Genomic DNA, 23,279 nt, shown 5'->3' with positions numbered 1-23,279 from the left:
GGGAACTAAGCATAGGTGTGCTTTAGGCGCTCATTTGCCCTCCGTGTAGATGCCTCCCCCTCTTTCTGACAACGAAAGGACAGGCCCCGGTTGGTCTGCATCTAGAGAACAGTCTCAAATTGCGTGGTGCTCAGGCAGCTGATTGGATTTGGAACACAAACAGCCCTTAGTGTTTGGTAGGCTGGGTAAACCGCCACTGAGAAACTGCTGCTTACCTGACAGCAGCATGCGTTGCAGCCAGTGGTATGCCTGCCTCCTGACAACACAGAGCTGCTGTTCTTACTGCCTCGTGTATGTTACCCTGTTAAGCGCCCCAGAGAGCTGCCTTGGTGAGGGCTGGCCCTTTCTGGCTGGTGGGCGGAGGAAGGGCTGGGGGAGCTGGCGCTGGGCTCCGGTGGGAGTGCTCTTCAGCCCTCAGGGTGCTGTGGAGGAGCTGTCCTGGGGCCAAGCTCTCCCAAGCTTTCTGTCCACAGGCTGGCACTTGTACTGCTCCCTACCTCTGTCCTGAAGGGAAGATAACGTGAAGAGGGGTCTGCAGTTTTGCCGCACGTAAAATGATTAAAGCGTCTTTTCAGTATGGTTTTGATGTATTCTGCTTTTGAAGTCTTCTACTGCAAACAGGATGATGTACACTCTGCTTTTGGAGCTGGATATTACATACACAATAGGAAACCTCATGGTTTTCTAGAAGAAACTTGTCAGAGTCAGCAGGATGGCCTAAATTTTCAGAGAAAACTACAGCCTACATACCAATGGTAGGGATTTGCACAGTATCGCTCCTATTCTTTGGCCTACTGCCTTCTGATCTAACTGAAGGAGCTGAAGCTGACTTGTTAGTTTGCGACGTGGTCAGTGAACTCAGTATGACCGGGGAGAAGGTTTGTAGTTACTTACATGGTCTATTAGCAACACTTTGTATGAGTAAGGCGGTCGAATACTATTATGAGCTATCTGCCTGCATCTGCAGTTGCTCAGCAGCCTGAAAGTGCACTTTGAAGTCAGCTCTACCAGAGCTGACTTCATAGTAAGCTCTTTTTTTATTATTTTTTTTTTCCCCTATAACTATTGCACAAACTTACCATCAGGTGCTCCACTGGATCTTGTCAGTGAAGCACACGGGAAGCCTGAAAGACTTTGCAGGGCCTGAGAGATCTCCAGGGTTGCTTTAGACTTCTGTGACTGTTTTGTGGGAAACAAGTCTTTCCTTGTTTTCTTTTTTTCCACTTGATAATAGTGTTAAACTCATTTTCTGCAAACTTGGTTTCAACTGGCTGGCTAATTTATACTGGAAGTAATTGGACACACCTAATGAAAAACATAGTGGAATTTTGCTATGAACTGCAATGTTCTCTTCAAGTCATTGGTCTCTTCCATTTCATAATTGCTGTAACAGCAGTTAGGTAACCCAATTTCTCCCCTTCCCTGCCAGTGACAAAAGCTTAAACCGAGTCTTTAGAAGTGTAACTCTTCTCTGAAGTTTCCTTAACAAAATGGCATTTGTTACTCTCTTAGTGTCTTGCTATGTAACATTAGGCTGCTGCTCAGCCTCCAGAGAGCTCTCCCTGGAATAGTTACCCGTGGCGAGGACTTTAGGCACTTCAGGGCTACTGCTCATCAGAGGAGTCCAAGGGGATCATGGTGATCCTGTCTGACGGCAGTTGTCTTGTATAAAGACCATGTTCATCTCCTCAAACCCACAATATATTATGTGCTTATCTCATCATTCCATAATGGGATCATACCCAGAGCTGTAGTGTTTCTGGGCAGTAGCAGTACTGTGCTATTCTGGTGGCAGCTCTTCCTAGCGTGCTGCTAGCATGGCAGGTGCCACGTGTGTGGTGTATTGAGTTGTGTCCATCCCATCCCTCCCAGGGTTCACTGAATACCTCTTTTCTTGTACTTTGTGAAGGGATCTTAACCATGTAGACTTCTTCAGCCTTTTGCAAGGTTGTGGTAACGCATAGAAGCCCATGCATGGGTAGCTTTTGAGCACAGAAGGCACAACAGAGCTGTTAGTGAGCATGTTGCTGCCATCTACCAGCTAGCATAGGGAGTTCCTGCCCTGTGTGGTAGGTGCTGTGAGCCTTGCCCTAGCTCAGCGGGGATGTGTCTCTCTGCCTGGGCCTGTTCTCTGCACTGGGATCCCTCTTGCGATCTGCTGCCAGAAGAAAGTGTTTGTCCTGGTTATCTCGCGAAGGCTTATGAGCCTAGAGCACCTGAGTAGTCGGCCCAGAGCTGTCTGCTAGGGCTGTCTCCAAAACAACCTTTGCACTACTTCCTTCTCCAAGGCCTTGATGCCTCTCAAATGTCCATCGGTTCTTCCAAGCAGACAGAAGAATGTGAAGCACTGAGGAATTGCAGCTAGGTCTAACGTGGGCTTGCCAAGCAGCCAGGCCAAGTTACTTCAACATCTGCAAGTGTAACTGCAGCATGTGTCTGGGGAAGAGCAAGAGCTGAGAAGCAATCCTGCAAATGCTCAGCATCTTGTGTTAGGCTGCAAACCCCTGCTCTTTCTGAAGCAAGGGCTCTAGGGCAGACCTACCGCTGAGGGGCTGCTAACAGCACCAACCCCTCAAAGACTTAGTGAGTGGCATTGCTTGTTAGCTCAGCAGTCTGTGCAGGGCTGACATCCTTGACCTTCTCCGACTGTCCTCTCTCTGCCAGTGTAGAGGTAATGCTTCCAAATAAAAACTTGATTTCTCCCTTCAGAGGTGTGAAATTGGGCCTTGATGGCCCTTCTCCATGTGGTTGGTATAGCCCTGAATGTTGCAGGCATTGCTGGCCTCCCAGGTCTTGAGACAGCTGAAGGGGCTTCTTGTCTCCATAATCGATCTCTTGAAGGAAACAGATGCCTCATCTCTTAATAGACAAACCAACTTCGCCTGTAGGTGCATGGGGAAAACAAAACAAAAAAAAAAAGCAGGCTGATGTGGTTCTAAGGTTTTTAAATAGTCACTGTTTAGCGTAACTTCTGTGGGGCAGACTTTATGTTAAAGGTTCTGTCCCAGAAGGCTTTTTAAGCTATCAGGAGGGCTGGAAGGTATTTGGGCGGCTCTTAACAAGAGCTTCTGTGCCATGTTTGGTCCAGCAGGGCTCTTAGCCCGTGTATGTGAGAATAGCTGTAATGATATGAATTATTTCTTGTGGAAACTTTTGCTATTGTGCTTAGTGGGTTTACAGGAGCTTTTTTGGGGTCTGCTTTTAATGTATTTGTGTTGGTGGGGATTCTAAGTGGAATTACATGCCCAGGCTTTCAGATAACTGCTGTAAATACACAGATCCACTCTAGTGTCTTACTTCACAGTAGCAGCTGCTGCAGTGTTACAGAAACTTCATAGCTTTGACTGCATCTTATTAGTTCAGCACACTATTAATATCCCAGCAGCTTTTTGTATTAATTTCCACACTTAATATTGGGTCTCCTTCTTTCTTCCCTGCACCCACCCTTCACACTCAGTAATTAAACTAAATTCATTTTGGGGCTGTTTCACTTAAGATGCCCTTGCTGCCCACACCAAAGAGGGAGCTGGACTGGAAGCAAAACAATTGTGCTAACAGTCACCAGGTATATTTAGTGGCAGTGTCATCTAACATGCATTTATTGCCCAGAAGTAGCATCTTTCCACTTCCATGTGGAGCATTTGTAGTGCTGGCAAAATCTTTCCCAAGAAACAGCTGCAGATTGGCTCTTGTCTATTTGAGGAAGGATCTGTCCTTAAATACTTGGTTGTTCTGCTTCCTAAAAATGGCATCAAGCACTTGGCAGTATCAGGATGGACTTGAAACTTTACTGAGATATATTGGCTTATATATTGAAATATATCTTGGTGTTGCACCAAGACCTAGTGAATCCTTGTCTCCCTCAGAGAAATGACTGCACGGGTACCAGCAAGAAAATCAGTGGGCGTAGGTACGTCCTGGGCAAGTCGCTGCGTGGGACTCGTAATGCAAATGGCAGTCTTCCCCTGGAAGGTTTTCAAACCAGGTATCACATTATTATGGTTAAGCAGCTCTGAAAAGGCTGCAAGACTGAGTGAGGCACAGGTCCTAGGTTGGGCAACTCACGAGGGAGAATAAGTGTTTTACCCCTTTGGTAAGTGCTTGCCACTGCTCCCCAGAGGTCAGAAAGTCAAAAAACCATGACTTACAGGAGCGGGGTTTTACCCCAGAGCCCAGGGGGGTTTCTCACCCCTGAGCTCTTGCTGTGACACCTTGCACAACTGAGAGCAGTGAGTTAATTCATGTGGTATCACCTTGAAACACTGGCTTAGGGCTATCTGAGGGTCTAGGACACTGAAATACCTTCCTGCCCAAAATAGTTTGAATTAGTTGATCTGCATGGCATGCTGCCAGCCTTCAAGGAGAACTGGGAAGGCCTGGCTACTGGTCAGCAGTCTGGGCTGGGCAATAGGAAGTTATTAATAGCTGCTCTTCTATGGAAAGAATGAGTTTGGCTTAGATGTGATGCAAAGCCACTAGCTGGTGCAGCAGGCGAATGCTGGAAGTCTTAATAAATGTTTATTAACACTCAAATGAGCAAGTTGTGCCCAATGGAGAGCTTTGAGCCCTGTGGCCTCCTGGTATTGGCTTTTGAATCTGAGTGGTGTGGTCAGGCTGTACAGGTGCAGGGCTGAAGAAGAGAGGCTGCCAGCTCTCCATCAGCCTCAGGGCGTGGTGGGTGTTTCTTCTGTTCCTTGTCAAGTTTAGGTTCCCTCAAGTTCCCTTATGCTCCTGCTCTCACCTCTAAGAGTCAGCTCTCTGTCTCTAAAGCAAATTGATTTAATGACAGAGAAGTAAGAAAGATGCTTTTCCACACGCTGAAATTTTAGGAAAGAAAGATTATCTGAAAAACCTAAACCTAAATGGGGCCAGTGTGGAACAAAGGGTGGAACAGACTTGGAGAAGTAGACAAATAAAAATTCCACTCTCGAGTGGAATGGCAATGAGAAACTCCTTACGGAAGATTTAGCTGGATCGAAGGTTGCAGTAATGCACACAAGTTTGATTGAACAGCTCTTCCAGGAGTCATGTATATCAGTGCAGTGTGAAAGTTGTAGCGTCTATGAATTTACTTCGCTCACTGAAAGAATATTAAAACTTAACACCATTCAAGGTCTGGAAAAGCCATTTTTTCTCAGCTAAAATGGGAGTCAAGTTTTCAAATTGCTTTGGACCTGGCTTGCGTACAACTTCCCCTGGGGTATGATGAGGAAAATGCCATAAGGTCTCTGTCCAGATAAAAATACATCTCAAAGTGTGTGGTCATGGCAGCCTCTTGTCCAGCTTTGGGGACAGCTGAAATTGGATGATGTTTCTGGTGTGCGGTAGCTAAAGCACATCCTGGTCCCCTGGGATGAGACCAGCTTGCAATGGAAGAAGAGGAGGTACCATAGCGCTTCACAGCAGGTGCTTGGTGAGTGTCTTGGTCATGAGCTATACCAACAGGTCTCTTTTAAATGGCTTTTGGGCAAACGACAATTGGAGTTGCTTTAATGATGTTATTGCAGGTTTCTGGGCTTGTTCTTGGGCCTGATTGGCATTGGCGTTTGGTTTGGGGATTTTTTTTGTAACGTGAAAGCTAGGAAAATAAAATGGTATTGTCTTCCATCTGAGGCTTGTAGTGTCCTTTGTATATCCTTCAGTTCCCTTCAGGAACAGCTACTGCTTGCAGGGAACTAAGGCAAGGCTCTGGCTTAATACATGGGGGTCTCCAAGCTGAGCCGAGTTTCACTGGGATTCGTGTTCCCTTGTAACAACTGCTGCTGCTTACAAGAGCTCTTACCTCCCAGAATAACCGTGGATCAAATTTTTTGTCCTCCCTGTCATCCTAAAGTTCATGCTTCTAATTGTCCTGCTTAGAAAGAGGGTTGCCCACAGAGGAGGAGGGGCAATGAACAAGAGCTGGTGGAATATCCATTATTTCTTATGAAAAGTATTTCTTATGAAAGTAGTTTTTGTCCTGACTCTTGTAGAGAAACTATTTTATTGGTGCTCATTGCCGATCTATGTTCTTGTCTGTTTGATTTCCGCTCTGGAAAACAGGTGTAGAGATGCTATAAGTAGCAAGAAGTCTAATGCATGCAGAGAGTTCCTCACAGACTCTAAATTACAGTTTTCCTTCCTGTGCCGCAACCTCAGGTCCCTGACCTGCAACTGCAGCATATTTTCTGTGACTAACAGCTGTAATTCCCTAATTATCATGCTCTGTTCTCCTGCTGTGCTGTAGATCTTGTTACCAAGGAAGCAAACCAAGTTTCTCCATTCCTACCCTTGCTCTGTATACTTCCAACTGTTTTAAATCCACCATTTGATGCAGCCCATAAAGACAAATGACTATCTCTTGTTTCAAATATTCGGTCTCCAGAACATACTATGTGTCTACATGCTGGAGAGGAAAAGGGCAAAATAAGTCTTTCTGGCCTTTCTTTCAGTGAAGGCAGCTGCTCCAAAGCTATTCCTAGGCTTAGAAAAAGTATCTTTATTAGCTGTAACCATCGTGTGCGGAGTGCTGGGCTAAAAGTGGTCTCGGACAGTGGGGCCAAGTAAATGGTACTTCTGTAAAGTGACTGGCAAGAGTTCTGTAAAACCCTGGGAAGCAAAGATGTGTGTTAAACTCCCAACAGCAAGCTGTGTATGTGTGGTGTAACTGGCATACAAGCCTTGCTGGCTGAGGATGACTGACACAGTAATGGGGCCAACGGGGTCATTTTGGTTTTGCCCTCTCCGTTTCTGAGTTGGGGACAAATGATTGTGTGCCAGGTAGAAGCAAGAATAAACCTGTGCTAATCTAGATGATTAGAGCAATACAGCCAGAGTGTATCGTGACAGATAAGCAACCAATTCAAATATCACAAATAAGCAGCAGGAAAACCTTCTATTTTCTACAGAAAGCACAATTATTTAACCAATTAAGTACCCAAAAGTATACTTGTCTACTGTCACTGGATGATGCTCATCATCCTGCTGAAGGATGCTCATAGGTATCTCTAGACAATTGTCAGTTTGGACTCGACCAGTTGAACACAGCTGTGTCTATGACGCGTAAAGTCCCTGTTGCCCTTAGTGGGAGTCGGTGATCGAAGGAATGCTTTCCGTGGGCCCAGCCTCCAGTAATTAATATTTCATGTCTCACTCCAGAAATATCATTCATGTTGCAACTTGGATGATGTCTCCTAGGTCACAGGATAAAAATGACTGACTCCAGGGGGATTTGCTGCTTGAGTCTTCTGGCCATTAAGCTAAGATGGAGGAGGCTGCTCCTTCCTCTGGGTCACTGGTGTTAAATCCACAGGTGGGTTTAGAAAACATGACACCAAAGGGGGGCAATAAAGGAAACTTATCTGTTTGGCCTCCATCAGGGGAGAAGGACAGATGAAACAGAGCTGCCAAAGAAAAGGAGTAAGTTTAAACAATACAACAGATCTCCCTAGAAATAAGATTATGCAGCGCTGCTTTATCTACAGACTTCACAGGGGGCTTTACAGAGTGCATTTTGTAGCTGGCAAGCAGGGGTCAGGTGTGGATGCCCGTAAATCTATGCAGCCTGTTGTAGGTTTATCTGAGCTACAGAATAATGGTCAGAAGAACGAGATGACCTCTGAAGATGCTTTTGTTCAGTTTCTGTGACTCTAGTTTTGTGCTTAAGCATGTAGAAGTTGAGAATTATATACCTTAGCATATACATTTCAGAATATTTAGTGTAGCATGGAAACTTGCTTTTAAGGTGAACTAAACTCAAGGTTAGGCAATAGAGTCAAAGTGTTGTACTTCACAGAAGCTCAGGTGAGGGTGGTCGTAGCTCAGCAGGTGTTTTGACTTCATGGTGCTATACTGTAATTGTGCTATACCGTAACTGCCTAATCTATGCTAGCATGCAAAGTCTGAATAAAATTTAAAGTTGGGGTTTTTGTGAGAACTTAGTGTTTGATGTGATTATGGTTTCTCTGGCTGCTTGCTGAGTGTACGTGTCCATGTCTGTGAGGCTTCCTGGGAAGGCCGGTGGGCTGCAGTGGGCTTGCCTGAGTCTTAGGATGGGACAAGTCACCAGCGCATATTGTGTTACCTGTCACACATTGTGTGACCCGGCACCAGCAAGGGGTGCAGGTCCCCCTCACTCCTACCAGCAGTAGCATTCTTTCTCAGTGGTAACAAAATCCCTTCCAAAACAGGAGTTGGATGTGTAATTTAAACTGTTGTCGCTTATAACAAATGATCCAAGGTGTCTTTTCCCTTCGGTGTGGCCTGGGGAGAAACTGCCTTGTACCACTCCACTGCTAATACTCATTACATAGGTCGCAGTCCCTCAGAGAGGTATAGCTGGAGGCAGTCTCGTGTACTGAAGGTCTGTACCACTGATGTGGCAATTCTGAGTTGTTCATTGTGTATGGTTTTCATAAACTCTGCAGGTAGAGTTGTTGTCTTCCCCCACACTGAGCTCTCATGCTGGCTCCTCAAGCCACAAGTGAGTGGTTTCTTCCCCTCTGGAGTCCTTCAGCACTCGAAAGTCACTCTGTTCCCCAACAGCCATCCACCAGAGAGTGCACTTTCCTGTGTCTGACTCAATGAATAAATAGTTTAAAAAAAAAACAAAACAAACAACCAAGGGGGCATTCACCAGTATAAGACAATGAGTGAGTAACCTGATGAATGATCCTAGTAACATAACTAACATGCTATCTCACTTGGAAACTGCTTGTCTTAACATAAGCTTTATGAACCAGAATGGGTGTGATGGGTTTGACTGGTGTCTTACCGTAGTGGTCCCTTCTGTTGCATAAGCATTAACTGCCAAGTGCTATGGGTACTTTCTCTTCATAGTATTGTAACTGAAATGAATTTTAGCTAAGCAAAATGTAATGGTTTATTGAATTTTTTGTAATGTGGGTCTCAGATGCTAGAGGCAGAAACTGTCTGAGCACAGAGAGAGGGAAGCATCCAGATCTAGTAGTCCTAAACTCAGAAGTCTCCAGTGATGGTGTCCTGCAGCCCCAACTGGGAGGCAGCTCAGGGGTGCCTGGCTACGTACAGTACTTGATTGCAAGGACAGTGGGTCATGGCAGCGCTCAGGTCTCTACCCTAATGCAGAATATACAGCAGCTTATAGCGCTTAATGACTTTGGTTTCTTAAAGTACAGGTTTCCACCACAGCAATCTGGTGCTTTACTCTGTCCAGGCTCAATGAAAACACAGCTCTTGCTCTAAGCTTTGTTTATGTAACACCACCGGGAAGGGTTAAGATATAAGAAAGCTAGGTGTGCAGAGCATCTGCCTCCTACGAATGCATGTGCCCAGAGGGAGCAGAAAGATGTGTGACCATCAAAGCTATGCTTAGTAGCCAGGAGCACTGTCCTGCAGCATTCCTGCTAAGGCCCAATGACAGCTGAAACAAGCTGTGGCACGGGGGAGTTGGGTTACACAGAGAAGCAGGCTGACTGTCTCTCATGGCTGAGCATCTGCTGCGCCACAGCACGAGCACAGACTGAGTTGCTTGGGGCTACCTCTGACTTGCTTCTGTGGAGGTAACGTTAGCTGAAGGTGTTGGAGTGTGTGGCTGCTTGTCCTGAAAGGGGAGAGAGGGTGTGTTGATAACCAGCTTGCCTAGATGAAATGCTTTACTTGAGAAAGAGTACTTGTACTGGGCCAATGAAATGAAGTTTTGACCAGAGTTATAACTTAAGTCAGCCAAACTGAAGCCCAAACCGCAGAAGGATGGTTGCTGTACTGTAATGCTGAGGTATAAAAGCTTATGTGGTTTGTGGGGTTTCGTTATTTTCTTCAGACAAGTGAAGTGGAGCAGATACATTCTAGTCATTGAAATGGACTGCAGTTACTAAATAATTGGGGGAAACAAGAGTCAGTCTCCAACTTCTACAGCCTTCTACTGCTCTGCTGTCCGAATGTATCTTTAGCACCGTGCCTGGCGTACACACTGGTATACCAACTCCAGCATTACCTCAAGTGATGCTTAAAAAGCACACTGGTATTGCTGAGGGTCACGGGGATAAATGCCTTGGGAAAGGGAAAAGGCTGAGGTAGTCAAAGGCACACGTTATGATTACTGTGTAGTTAAAGGCAAGGGGCACAGGAAAGGAGGACATCTGAGTGGTACTGGATGGATGCTGCTTTCTTAGGTCTCCTACTAGGGGGTGATGTACTTTGCTTTGGCTTCCTCTCAGTCCCACCAGTGTAAGAAAGCTAAGTAGCTGGGAAACCTGAACTGTAAAAGCGATCCCTAATGCACAGTGGGGTTTGACAGGCAAGTGGCAGGGCAGGCTGCTGTCAGGGGACAGACTGGGAGTGTCTGTACAGCGTGTGGGCATGTTGTTTAAATAAAGTATCTGAGGTGAGTAGAGGGTCCAATAATATAATAATAAAGTAACACTGCGGGGGGTGGGGGGCACAGGGGTACAATGGCCATATATTGTGTGGTATGTGGCTGTGTGTGTTTAGGGGACTGGTATTGTGAGGTATGGTTTGTCATAAGCAGCTTGTATGTATGTTTCACATGTGTGTGGAGTGTCCTGTGTATACAACATGCATCTGTGCTATGTTATGTCTGTGGTGTGTTTGTGTAGCACATGTGCTGTTGTGTGGGGCATAACATGTGGGATGATTCATGCCTGTGTGCAGCAAATGTTGTGGAGCCTCAGTGTGTAGTGCAAGTGTTTTGTGTATTATGGCACATGAATGTCATGTACCCACAAGCATCAGGGTGCATGTGTGTGTAGCGTGTGGCACACAGTGCACAACCCCCTTCTTTGTCATTCACCTGTGCATTGCATGATGCAGACAGGTCCTGTTTCCACTGTGTGTCACCAGTGTGCAGCATACATACACCTATTCTGTTTTCCCTGTGTGCGGTGCACAAGTGCTGTGCACTAGTGGGTTTTGGCTCCAGTGTGAGTGTTGTGTGTTCTGTGCCTCACGTGTGGCCTGCACAAGTGGTTGGTGTCTCACTTCTACAGCATGAGCAGTTTGTGCAGTGCATGAAGTGCATGGGTGCCACTACGGTTCCCCCCAGCTGCCCTCCAGCTTGCTCTGACAGATCGCATACCCCTCCCTCCTGCCAGCACAGGTGCTGTCATGGCTGGCTGCAGCTGTCTGGGGATGGAGTGCCCTGCTGGGGTGCCAGCCAGTCTGGCTGCTGTGCAACAGGAGTCTGCCTGCAGCTCCACTAGTGGTTTTTTTCAAGGCTGGAAGACTTGTGTGTGTCCCGCTCCCTGTCACTGCGCAGCACTGCCCTGCATGAACTGAAGCCCTGCTGAGGGAGGTGGAGGGGTAACGCTCCCTGGCACACAGCAGCAGGATTCTGCTACAGCAAGGCCCACCTGACCTGTCGGCCACGGTCCTGAAGGTGCAGGCAAGGCAGACTGCTCCTATGCAGCACCGCCATCGCAGCAGGAGAGATGCTGAGGGTGCAGGAACATGTCTTAAGTGTGGTGGGACAGAACTGTAGCCCCTGGGGCATTCTGCTTTTCATCCTCATGGCAGCACATCTTAAAAACCTAAATCCAAAGCAAGGTTAATGGTTGGAGACATTCCTCACTGCAACAATCTCCTTTTTGTCTAAGGGTATTGTCAGGCTGCTTGCCTGCTGGGGCAGAAGGCTTTAAAGCATCTGTGCTAGTTAAGGAACCAAAAACTCAATGGGGCTTTGGCTCCAGAGCTGTGTGGATGCTTTTAACTTTTAACTTAACTTAATAAGTGTTCTCATGCAGTAAGTTGATGCAAACACAGAGGAAGATTGTGGGAAGGCATTAAGTGCTTGTTTTCAGCCCACTCACCTTAGTGTCCCAGTTCTGCTTTATACCACCTCATCAACTGGACCACAGCTCTTCTCTGTTTTTGCTGTTTTAACTTAGCTGAAAGAAAAGCATATATACATCATACCATGCTGAATGTTAGAAGTATTTGTTTTAATTTACAAAGCAGCTCTTTCACTTTCTTACTGGTAATGTGTATTTAAAATACACAATAATAAATAAATGAAGGAGGGACAAGGAGTGCAATTCATACCTCGCTTATTTACCATGTGGTAACTATTTCCTTCAAAGGTCTTCCAGTGTTTCACCATCCACCAGAAAAGGTTGATTTGGGTGGCTGGGCATGTGCAGAGAGGATTTCTTCAGCACAACTCCTGGGCTAGAGGCTGTGGGCTCAGCTGCTGCCTGAAACAAGCATCAGGCATTAGAAAAGCTGCAAAGCTTTGGCCCAGTGGCTGATGCCTCTTCTGCACCCATATAAAGCACATGACCCTTTCTCAACCTGGCAAGAAAGTCAAAGTCAGGCATTTGATTTTTAAATGGGGAACAAAATGAGGCTGAGGGGGAAGAGACAGCAGGAGTGGGGAGAGCTCCATTCCAGAGACACAACAGTTCCCACTGGCAGACTAGAGGTTTCCAGCCCCTACTCTGGGGCAAGGCTCTACCACCTCTGGGGACATGGCTCTTGCCACTCAGCTGAAGCCTGGGTCAATCATTTCTTCTTGTGGTTTATCCCATCCCAACGTGTTCCTTCCCCTGACCCAGTCTCAGGTATTAGGTCGACTGTTGTGCCTTGTAGCTGAAGCATATTCAGCACCTACTGAAACTGCTACAGCTATAAATACGAAAATGGTATCATATATACTTTATAAAACATATATTGACATGTATAGATATATCTTTTTTGGTATGAAAGATCTTTGACGTATGAAAAAATGTGTGTAAGCTCCGTGGAGACCTCTGCCATAACCAGCTGACCATCCAATACTGCCCAAACAATCCTGTCACCCACAAATGCATGCAGCAACGTGTCACCCAAGCCAAGCCAACTGAAAAATCAGACACAAATTGTGCTGAGCATGGTCCTGCACACACGGCGAGTGCATGCCTACTACAGCTATGCTTGTTAGCCTGTTTCTTGGAAGCAAAAGCATAGGGTAAGTTACTGTGCAACATATGGTTTTTCATGAGAGGAAAGCATTCAAAATTTACAAGACAATTCTATAGCTGTAACAGGAGCTTCTACTGTACGTGCTTCTTATGGCCCCTTGTTACTAGGCTCATGCTATAGGGGCCTCACTGTTATCTGCAGAAGACTTCGTCTTGCTGGGCATTTTCTGCACCAAGCTTTGCATTCCTCCCCTTTTCCCCAACCGTCCTTCCCCAACAAAGGCTCTTTTTTCAGGAGAATTAAGGCGCAAATTGTCGTATCTGTTCCAATGGCAGAGTGTGTCAGTCTTATTTACTCTGTGAGGAGTACTGGCATTCATGGGATGCCAACAGCTGGATCTGAGCATTTCCTTCAATTGAACAGGTTTGCAGTCTTTCTGCGCTGAAGCAATTCTCCACATCACACAAGCCTGCATACCAGAATAAAATGAAAATTTAAGAGCACTGGCTAACAAGACCGAGAAGCTCATTGTTTAAACAAGAGGCTGATTGTCTGGGTACTCAAGTGCCCCATTCCTCCAACATTAAACCCACACGAGGGACAGCAGCCTAATCCACAGCTTGCTGCCAGGTGGTATAGAAATTAATCTTCCACTTACCCGGGCTATTAGTTGCGGTATTCATAAAGGTTTGCAACCCAATGAGGCAAGTGACTGAAATTTTCTTCTTGTCATGGAAGGGTCATGGCAATGTGGCAATGCCAAATATCAGCCTCTGGGAGTTTCTCCTGTGGTGAGGAAAGTGTGTACAACACATGCCCCAGGGAGACGGGGGGGGGAATGGCCCCCAGGACCTTCTGCTTCAACACGTGCAGCCCTGGGCTAACCACACAGCAAATATGTTGGAGAATAGGGGAGAGACTGGGAAAGCCCAGGCTCACAAAGGACCTGAGCAGAGTCCACCACAGCATGCAGGGCTGAGCAAGCTCTCTGTTTATGAGGAAAGGAACTGAACACTGATTTTTCTGACCTTTTAGCAACACCAAAACTCCCATTTCTAGTCTAACAGGACCCCTGGGAGTATCTTACAGGGACCCTTACTAGGTCTCCCAAAAGCTCAGAGACATGCTTTAGGTCTGCTTGCAAGGACATTCAGCTCAGGGTATTACAGGGTATTAGCAGAACAGAGAAAGCAAAGAAAGAGAGAAAGCAAAGAAATCCAGTCCTTTATTAGACTGCTGCTCCATTAAAGTCCAAGGAGGAAAGGTAAAATACTCAGCAGCAAGCAGATGATCAAAACAGGGACAACTCAAGCTGGCCCACAAACATTTGGAAGGGTAAAGCCTTTTGGGTGTTTAGCACAATCACTTCCTGTCTTCATCTGCTCCCATTTCACTGCAGACCTAACTCTTTGCAAAGTGTTGCTAAAGCTTTTCACAACACCAAGATCGGTGTAGTTTGATGCAGGTAATATTTACAAATATTACAGCTGTTTTCCCTATTCTTCTCTAGTGTTTTCCCAGCATCTTACAATCCCATCTAGCTACAGTTTTTCTTACTGCCTGCTCCCTGACTTTCCTAACCCCAGGAGCTCACTCTCACTCCACAGGAGAATGGTAGCCTCTTCATTTGCCTTTGTGGTGACGGACCTACTTGATGTACAAACGGAAAAGTGAACGGTAAAGGCCAAGTGCAAGTCAGTCCCTTACCATGTGTTTGTGCATGACTCTGACTTGGTGCCCAGGTATGTCTCCAGGATGTCCTAGGTCATTCCTCAGCCCGGAGAATGCTCTGCAAAACACACCACCTTTTCCCAAAGGATAATGCCACAGTCCCCCTTCACTCCATATACGCCTCCTGTCTGTGTCCTTATGTGGCAGCAAGTTAACAGTTTACGTACTATCTTTTCCATGTCTGCTATCAAATTTCCAGCTACACCCAATTCTTATTTTTCCAGGGTTTAATTAGGCTAAAGGTCCAAGTTCTGCAAGATAATAGAACTGAACAAATCTAAAAGGCTTTAATGCAAATTTTTATGGACCCCATGAATAGCAGCAGAGCTAATGCAGAGCTTGGTCTTACAGGAATTTGAATCCAAATTATTTTTGTTCCTGGTTTGGCATGCTTTCTAAAACATACAGCCAATAATTCCACAGCCTCTGTCAAACTCCTTGCTATAAATAACAATTTACCATTGAAAAGAAATGTAAAGGGTCAGAGTTCTGCTTGGAGATTCACGTATCACCCACAAAAGGAATGTCCCAGCTTGTTAGGGTATTCCCAAAATGGGAAACAATGGGAAGAATTGAACAAATAAGGTGTTTTAATTCCTTCTGGTCCCATATCTTTACTTAATCCAGTGTTAATCCCACCTGCAAGCACTGCCCTAGGATGAGTCACTAGACAACCACACACCCAGACCCAGCCTCTAGCCTAAACCTGAAAGGCAGGGCAAAAAGCAGAAGCAAGTCTGCAGTCCCACTGCTAATGTCGGGCTTTAGCTGTCCCTAGATCTAGCCTTTGGTAACTCCTTCTTGAATCAAAACTAGCAAACCAGTTACAGGACCAGCTGGGGTCCTGGCAGTGGCAGCTACAAGGCTGGGTCTATTTAGCCAGACAGTGTATCCCTGACCAACACCGGGCATGATGAAGTATTTTTCTCTTCCTCGTCCAACTTTAAGTACAAGGATCGAAGAACTGAACGAACAGCCTTGGCTTTTCTGAGCTGGAGTCTCCATCGCAGCACTAACCACTGCCTTAATACGACAGAAGTGTTTAGTTCAGTTTAGAAAAACCAAAACTTAACGCTGCCCCAAAGAGAAGCAGGTTCTTGAAAGTGCCGGTTCTCATCCTGCCTGTGCAGGACTATGTTCCCCCCCAATAAATGTGTGTGTTGACAGCTGTAAAGCTCGCTCCGATTCTACTCATAAAGCCGCAATCAGGAGACCTAGTCACAGTTATCATGGGTATTTCTGGCAAACGCTGAGCAGAAACGCATGTGTCTGCTAAAGCTGGACTTGTAGCTGCAAACATTTAAGAGATCCACTAGTTATGGAGGCTCAGCTACCTCTACTTTTCTGAAACAACCCTATTTCCCAACTTTGTTACTAATCCTAAAATGAACAGCAGCCTACCGGACAAGAGGGGCAGGCTGTGCATGGGACAGCTAATGTCTGCCCTCAAAGTGCCTGGCCAAAACTGGCCTAAGGCAGCAGATTTGGACCAGCTTTCATCTGAACCAGCCAGAAAAAACACCACCCTAAGCCTTGACCCAGTGAACGGAGCGTGCCAATTGTCTGGGACCTGCTCTGAAAGAGTAAGGTGGCATTTAGCAATTCCAACACCGGCTCTCATTTTGGGAGGAATAGCTTATCTAGGTCAAACAAGCTCTCCGATTCCAAATGTAATTTCATCCCCACACGGTAACCACCACAGTGGTGCTTTTTCAATGCCTCCTGGCTGAAGATGTGGGATGTTGTACTCAGCTCTGCTGTCCCGTCTCCCTGTGATTAAAGTGGACTGTTAATAACGAGGCTTCTCTGTTTCCCAAATCAGACTTAAGCAAAGCTCCAACTCTAGACTTCACTGTAACAAAAGCAATACCAAGCATCAATGATTATTGCATCATAAGGTGAAGGCATTACATTAAAACAATACCAGTTCGCTCTAGAAGAATTACTGTTACCAAGTACACAAGTGACCTACTTTCTGGCCCGAGGAGAGCTCTTAACCAAAACCCCACTCTAAATCAAATTCAAGACAAACTGGAAAACTTTTCTCACTCTTACCTGATGAAAATGCAGAGAAAAGCACACACACACCCCCTAGACAGACACCTCATACCCTCTCTTTAAAACTAATTTGAGTTGTTAGCCTTCACTCAAATTGTAGTTACAAATATGACAATACATCCCAGACCATTGCTCAAAGTCTTAGTTTACAGTAAGTGTAGCCCAGACCCTCAGTCTGGAGCAGCAGTCATCTTGAGCAGATACCCATTCCCCCACAAGAACCACCTCCTAATCACAGTCTCTGATTTTTTCTGTCACAATTTTAATAGACACTGACTACCTAAGGAAGGATGACAGCTTCTTTGAACTAACAGTGCCCTCACTTGAGAGGGCATCAGTAGATTACAGAACGCTGGGGCTGTAACATCACTACAAGCTGTTTCCTCCTTGAAAAGTTTGTTACACATTATGAGAAAAGAATTTCATTTGATACTAAACTTTACTGGAAAGTATCTTTATGTTTTTACAAGCACTGAAAAGTTAAATAAGTTGTCTCTGTATATATCAGAAATACATGATTACTAACTGAAATTTTACAGCCAGATCCAGTGTCTAGTCACCTCTGCTACCTTGTATCTCATGAAACATGTAACTGAGTTGTATTTCCCACCAGTGATTTGCTAATCTTTATACATAAAGCCTACTTTCTAGGAGCACTTTAAGATACTTGTACACTTCCACCACAGTCCTAAATTAGCCATGTGCTACTCTGTGCAGATGGAAATTGGGGTAGAAGTGTATGCAGTGGTTTACAGGAGACACAATCTTTATGAATAAAAGAACTAGCCACTCACGGGCTTTGTGCAGTCATTGATATTGAATACAACTGGACAGAGGGCTGTGTAATTTATATGTACAGCATTTTTCACACCGTGGTTAAGACGCAGCCCCATGACTGCTGCAAGCACCACAATCCAGAGAAATAAGTCAAGCCAGATTCTGCCCCTTTAGAAATCCCCTTCCATAAATGTGAAACTTGTGGCCGTCTGTTCTGCACAAAACCAGCATCATTTGCTGGGTACACTGCCTCAGCACCCTGGAAATCCCAGCGTGGGAAGCATCTTCCCTCTTGCATCCTGCTATCATCCACTGAGCATCCTGCTGTCATCCACTGAGGGCCTCCCGCCCTTTTTTTCATCTTGCACAGCTCTCACTTCCACACTGGCACTTCTGGCCATGCCTTCTAAAACACGGTTCCAGTCCTGCAAACATGAACTCCTGTCCGCACATACTTGGTCCACATGTGATGAGTTCAGCTAGAGCACTACCCTGCCACCACCCCAGCCAGAGCCTCCCCTTCTCTTTAAACTAGTTTTGAAAATGCAACAGCATCTCCCAAGCAAGCTCTCAGCTCTCCTCTAGCGAGAACAAATCAGAAAAATGTCTCAAACAGGCACCATTACCTTTTTGTTCTGAGGGAACAAAACCCACCAGATGGCCCATAACCCAACAGCTATCCAAAGGCACAAGTGCATCTGCCACTGATCCATTTGTGGACTCTGCAACACATTGTACAGGGACCCAGGGCATCAGGGCACCGCGAGGTGAAGGGTGGGAGCACTGAGGAGCAGGTCCCTCTACCTCCCCACAGCTCACCTCCCCATCTGTAACATGGGGCTTTTTCTTTGGGATAGGTGTTCACATGTAACACTGCGAGGCTGCAAGATGCTGAGCAACTTAGAGGATCACGTACAGTTCTCCTTTACAATCAGGGAAAAGAAGTGGCCAGCTGAGGGGGAGCAGGATTCCCCACTCCACTGGAGATACCTATTTCACTAAAACATACATCGTTATGTCTGTCCACTGACTGCAGAAGAGGAGTAGCTCCAATGAGCCATCTCTTCAATGGTTTAGGAGAGTCCATCTCCCTCCTCCCCAAATGGGAAGCAGTATTTCAGTGCGACCTTTTAGCACTACAATAAGCTAAGTATCTATTAATAACTACTATAAGTTTACTATCCTCAAGTCCTAAGGCATTTGTGGAAGTGGACATGCATGAAATATTTACCATTGCTCTTTTTCATGTGAGAAAGAGCTCTTTATGTGACAAATCTGGAGATTAAGTGCTAGATACTGGCCATTCAGTGGGGATTGCCAGGGTAAAGCAGGATTCTGGTTTTCTCATAACGTATATAAGCTTGGGTATACTGGAAAAGAAATCGGATTTGGCAGAGCCTGTGCAGTCCTGTAGGAAGGAGGGGGGCAGGGGGCACACCATAACTGGCCCATCTTCAAGATTTTGCCCAACGACTAGACAGTGCATACTCATAGGTATATTACATAGTCAACTACTAAATGGAAATGTTTTGTCTTAAAAGTGCAGAAGAGCTACAAAATCTCACTGGAGAATCTGCTCATAGCTGCTTTGGGCTGTTTAAGGTACACTTTTCTAGAAAAGAGCAGCATTTTCAGGACGCTACAATGAAAGATTGTAATGAAATACAATGAAATGAAAGAAATAAAAATGAAATGCCATTATTTTTTTAAAAGACTAGAGATTTCTTCTTGCAGTCGTTCTCCATTACAGAATATTCTCTATGTCCTTCATCAGTCTTGTGCTTGGTTACAGATGGAAAATATTAGCTCTGGTTTACAAAACATGGCCCCGTTTCCTGTAACATAGCACAGGTTGGACAAATCTGTCATTTGAGTAGTGTGTCTATTCTGTGGCCAATTCTGTAATCTACAAGCAATGTGATCCTAAACAAGGAATCTCATGTTAGCAGCCAAGATTGGAAAATCCCTGTTTAGTGTGATTGCTGCCAAAACCATCTCACTTGCTAAGGACAAACTCATTTTCAGTCTGCAGTGTGGGAGCTGTTGTTTTTCCTTTTAAGCTCTTTTATTTCTTAATCAAATAAAATATACTCCACTTTATAAGATGACACAACACACTTGATTTTAAAAAGCGCAAAACAGACTCAGGAAAAAGTTTAAGATACATTAAAAATACCAGACCGACTATAAAAAAGATTATTCTATTTTTAATACAATTTGAACAAATTTGTTTTGCAAATTTGAAGAGTTGTATTTCAGAACAAAAAGCAACAAGATTGTTGTTACAAATAACAGGAAAAGAGCAAGGGAGAGGAAAGAAAGGACATAAATCAAGGAAGATCTAGATACAGCTTTAAATGAGAACTTGACCTCAGTTTTCAAGGTGGATCAGGGTGATATAAATAATGGCAATGAAGATATGAGATGATCACAACTAAGATGGAAGCAAAACTCAAGAAATTTAATCTGTCCAGGTTGGTTGACACAGAATCGAAAGTAAGTCAGAAGAAACTACATGAAGTATTTATGATGTTTTCCAAGTCACAGGTGCTTCCAGCTGATCAAAAAGAATACAGTGCAAGAATATTGTGCTGATAATCAAGAATAGAGCTCAGATAAGTGACTCCAAGCAATTAGATGTAAGTATTTAATGCTTTTGAAGAAATCTTGAAGGAGAGAGACGCTTGACGAGACAAAGGGGAAAGCAAGTGTATAACATAGACCAACTTTCTAAGTATTGCATGTACCAAGTTATATGACTTTTTTTTTTCTAGAAAACTTTTATCAAAGAAAGCTGATGTAAGAGATCTCTCATGTTTGGACATTAATAAACCATTTGACAATGTGACACAGGAGAAACATTAATCTTCTTTTGTGTAAAGATTAGCAGAGGAACTATAAATTACCTGAGAAATTGAGCCAAGACAAAATAGAAATTACTATTTTTGAGAAGTGAAGTATCAGGTTAGGGAAAAATTACTAACAGAAATTGTCAAAGCCAGCTATGAGACAGACTTTTAAATATTTTCATTCACTATCTTGAGACAAAAATACAAAATCTTTCAATGAATTGAGTTGGAAAGCATTGCCAGCAGAAAGGAATTTGGAGGCTGTTATATACAAGGAACTGGCTGAACTTAAGAAAAGAAATGCAAGTGAGGGACAAGGAACTGGCTGAACTTAAGAAAAGAAATGCAAGTGAGGGTGACCTTTCCATAGCATAAAATGCCATGTTAGATGCACAAGACTAATTGCAAGGGTTTGATTTTACAATTCAATTGCTCATTAAAAGCTGCAAAGGATTGAGAAGCAGTTGTATGCCTGAGCTGCTCCTGCAATAACTATCAGCATCAATAGGATGCACTTCTGAAAATAGTGAACTGGTCTTACACTGTATCACAAGGAGTCCTCAGCCGACACAGGGAAGGTTTCATGCCAATGTGCAAGCGTCAACAATATCTCCTTCAGTGTATTGGGTATGGTTCAACTGTATTTAAAAAAGAGGAATTTCATGTGGAATATGTGCAGGGAAGGGTCACAAAAACCATCCTGAGCCAGACCTGGCCTCATTTGATATCACATGTACCTTTTTCCAGCGTTTGAATTCTTCCCTCTTTACCCTTCCAAATGCTCCTTCTGTAGTTTCCTATATGAAGAGCTTCTTTCTGTTTTAAAAAATGTGGGATGGGAGGTTCTGGGGGTTTTGTTTCGTTTGGGGTTTTTAAAGTTCACTAATGTTAATTTTTCTTGCCTTTTCACTCCTTGCAGAAATTTGAATTGGTACACATTACAGAATCTCACACCTTGCCAGCCTACTGAGCTCACGAGGGTTGATGGCTCATCTTAGGAGGTGAGCGGTCAGATAGGAGGAGGAGAAGGTTCACTGTCAGAGCAATCAACATCTGGAGCAGTTTTTTATTGAGAGATGTGTGAGCAAGACTCAGGGCTATAAGGGCAATCTTGGTAAGGATAGGAGAGGGACTGCCCACATTTCCCATGACAGAGGGCTGTACAGGACAGGAATCCTGATCTTCCGTGTTACTGACGTGGCATCCTCTGAGCACTGCAGTCCAGGCGCAATCATCAATGCCTGCCCAGCAGGTCTGTACTTTGCCACCTGCCTTCAAATGAAGGGTCACCCTGGTCCTGCCCAGTATGATAATGCAACACAGAAAAAAGTTGATTTTTAATTCTCGAAGCTGCCTCAACTCACAAGATTTTTCTCTCTTATCCAGCACATTTAATTACACTGAAGAAGTCCCTTTTAGCAAAACCACACTGCAGGCATTAGACCCATCTGTGCAATCACCCAGCAGTTCTCTGCATCTATCGCCCTTCATCTCTGTCATGGTGCAGCCTAGTCCAGAGCAGCTCCCACTGGGAAACACAGGTCCTGGAAGATGGGTATGGGAGCCTTGGGGAAATTTCCCTGGCCTCCTCAAGAGCTTCTCTCATCCCATGGATCTTCTCTAGCAGAGCGTGGGAGCTAATAATACCCCTCTGCTGCTGTTCCATAGCATTTCCTCCTCTTTATTTTAACTTCTACTGGTCACATTACCAGCTGCTCCTTTGCCTCTGCCGCATAACTGAATGTCAAAAGAAACCATAAATCAGCTTACGGCATTCATTGAATGGTGAAATTGGTGCTTTCTCCCCTTCTGAAGGACTAGAATTTTAATTTCAGCTTCTAAATATACTTTAAAATTTTATTATTTTAATTAACATTTAAAAAAAAAGATTTTTAAGAGACAACACAAATCCAGCTTGCCTTGGAGAAGGCATGTACTGAGATTTCCTCAAGAGTCACAGCCACTGATCAGCACAAGAGGAACAAAGACACAGATCCCAACCAGGGATGCACTGGGGACCACAGCCCTGTATGTGACATGCAAAACCCTTCCAGAGTGAAAACATGCTTATTGGGAGCTCGAGCTAATGAGTGGGATGGGCACAGGCATACTGGGACAAAACCTTGAGTCAAATCCTCTGTGTATCTCACCCTGACACTCCCCCTGTATCCCAAATCCCCACCTTTTTTAATTATTTTTTTTTGTTAGAGGCTAAAAACAGCACACAGCTCACAGGTATGGGAAGCAACGTTCTGTGCCCACTGCATCCGTGTCTGACCAGAGAGTCCAAAGCCAAGAATCCTCAACACAAGACAGCCGTCAGGGAAACGAGGAATTTCCAAACAACCTTTGCGATCTGCTGTATGTTTTTCTTTCAATGGCTATTTCTAATAAAACATGTATCAATGCAGGTATTTTTTGCTTCCTAAGTGCAGCATCACACATTAAAACGGAACGAAGTATATGATTATGACTGTATGATATAACAATTTATTGCTACCAGATTGACAAATAGCTGTTATCTTAATATTTATATTAAAATCATTTGTCTAGATAGTTTCCTGAAATATTTTCTCAGCAACACTGATTAGATTTTAAGTATTAGATCAAAATAATGAATGATTGACCAGGGGGAAAAATTACAGCTAAACTTTTTTTTCATTTAGCAACTAATTTTGAACAACTGAAAATTAAGCTGCTTGCGTTCATCTAGGAAATACTAACAGGAGTAACTATTTGCTGTCTACTAGCACTCTGTCTTTAGTTTCACATGAATGATAATCCAGGCTGCTTTTGCCTTAGGAGCTGGGGGTTATGTTTCCCACTGACCTTCTACAGAGGCTTCCAAAAATAGGGAAGCAGGAGAGGGATGGCATCAAGCACCCATGGTGTGCAGGCAGTTCTTCCTGCTTTGCACCAGGGATGCAAAGGATTTCAGCTTTCCTTTTCTTGAATGCTTTTTCACCCTTTCGCTACAAAGATGACCATGAA

At 44.6% G+C, this 23,279-nt stretch overlaps 1 long non-coding RNA gene across 2 annotated transcripts in view; it reads left to right on the top strand.

Annotated features, from left to right (window-relative positions):
* LOC130156309 (uncharacterized) overlaps positions 1-22,842 on the top strand; it is a 69,001-nt gene extending 46,159 nt beyond the window's left edge. For both annotated transcript variants that reach the window (XR_008824377.1, XR_008824376.1), the window contains 2 exons: positions 7,177-7,291; positions 21,208-22,842. This is a non-coding gene — a long non-coding RNA (uncharacterized LOC130156309). The remainder of the gene's footprint in view (positions 1-7,176; positions 7,292-21,207) is intronic.
* Positions 22,843-23,279: the final 437 nt, after the last annotated feature.

This window comes from Falco biarmicus, chromosome 10 (assembly GCF_023638135.1).
Source record: "Falco biarmicus isolate bFalBia1 chromosome 10, bFalBia1.pri, whole genome shotgun sequence".
NCBI lineage: Eukaryota > Metazoa > Chordata > Aves > Falconiformes > Falconidae > Falco > Falco biarmicus.
Note: the sequence above shows the minus strand (reverse complement) of the source record. Positions and strands in the feature narration are given on the sequence as shown.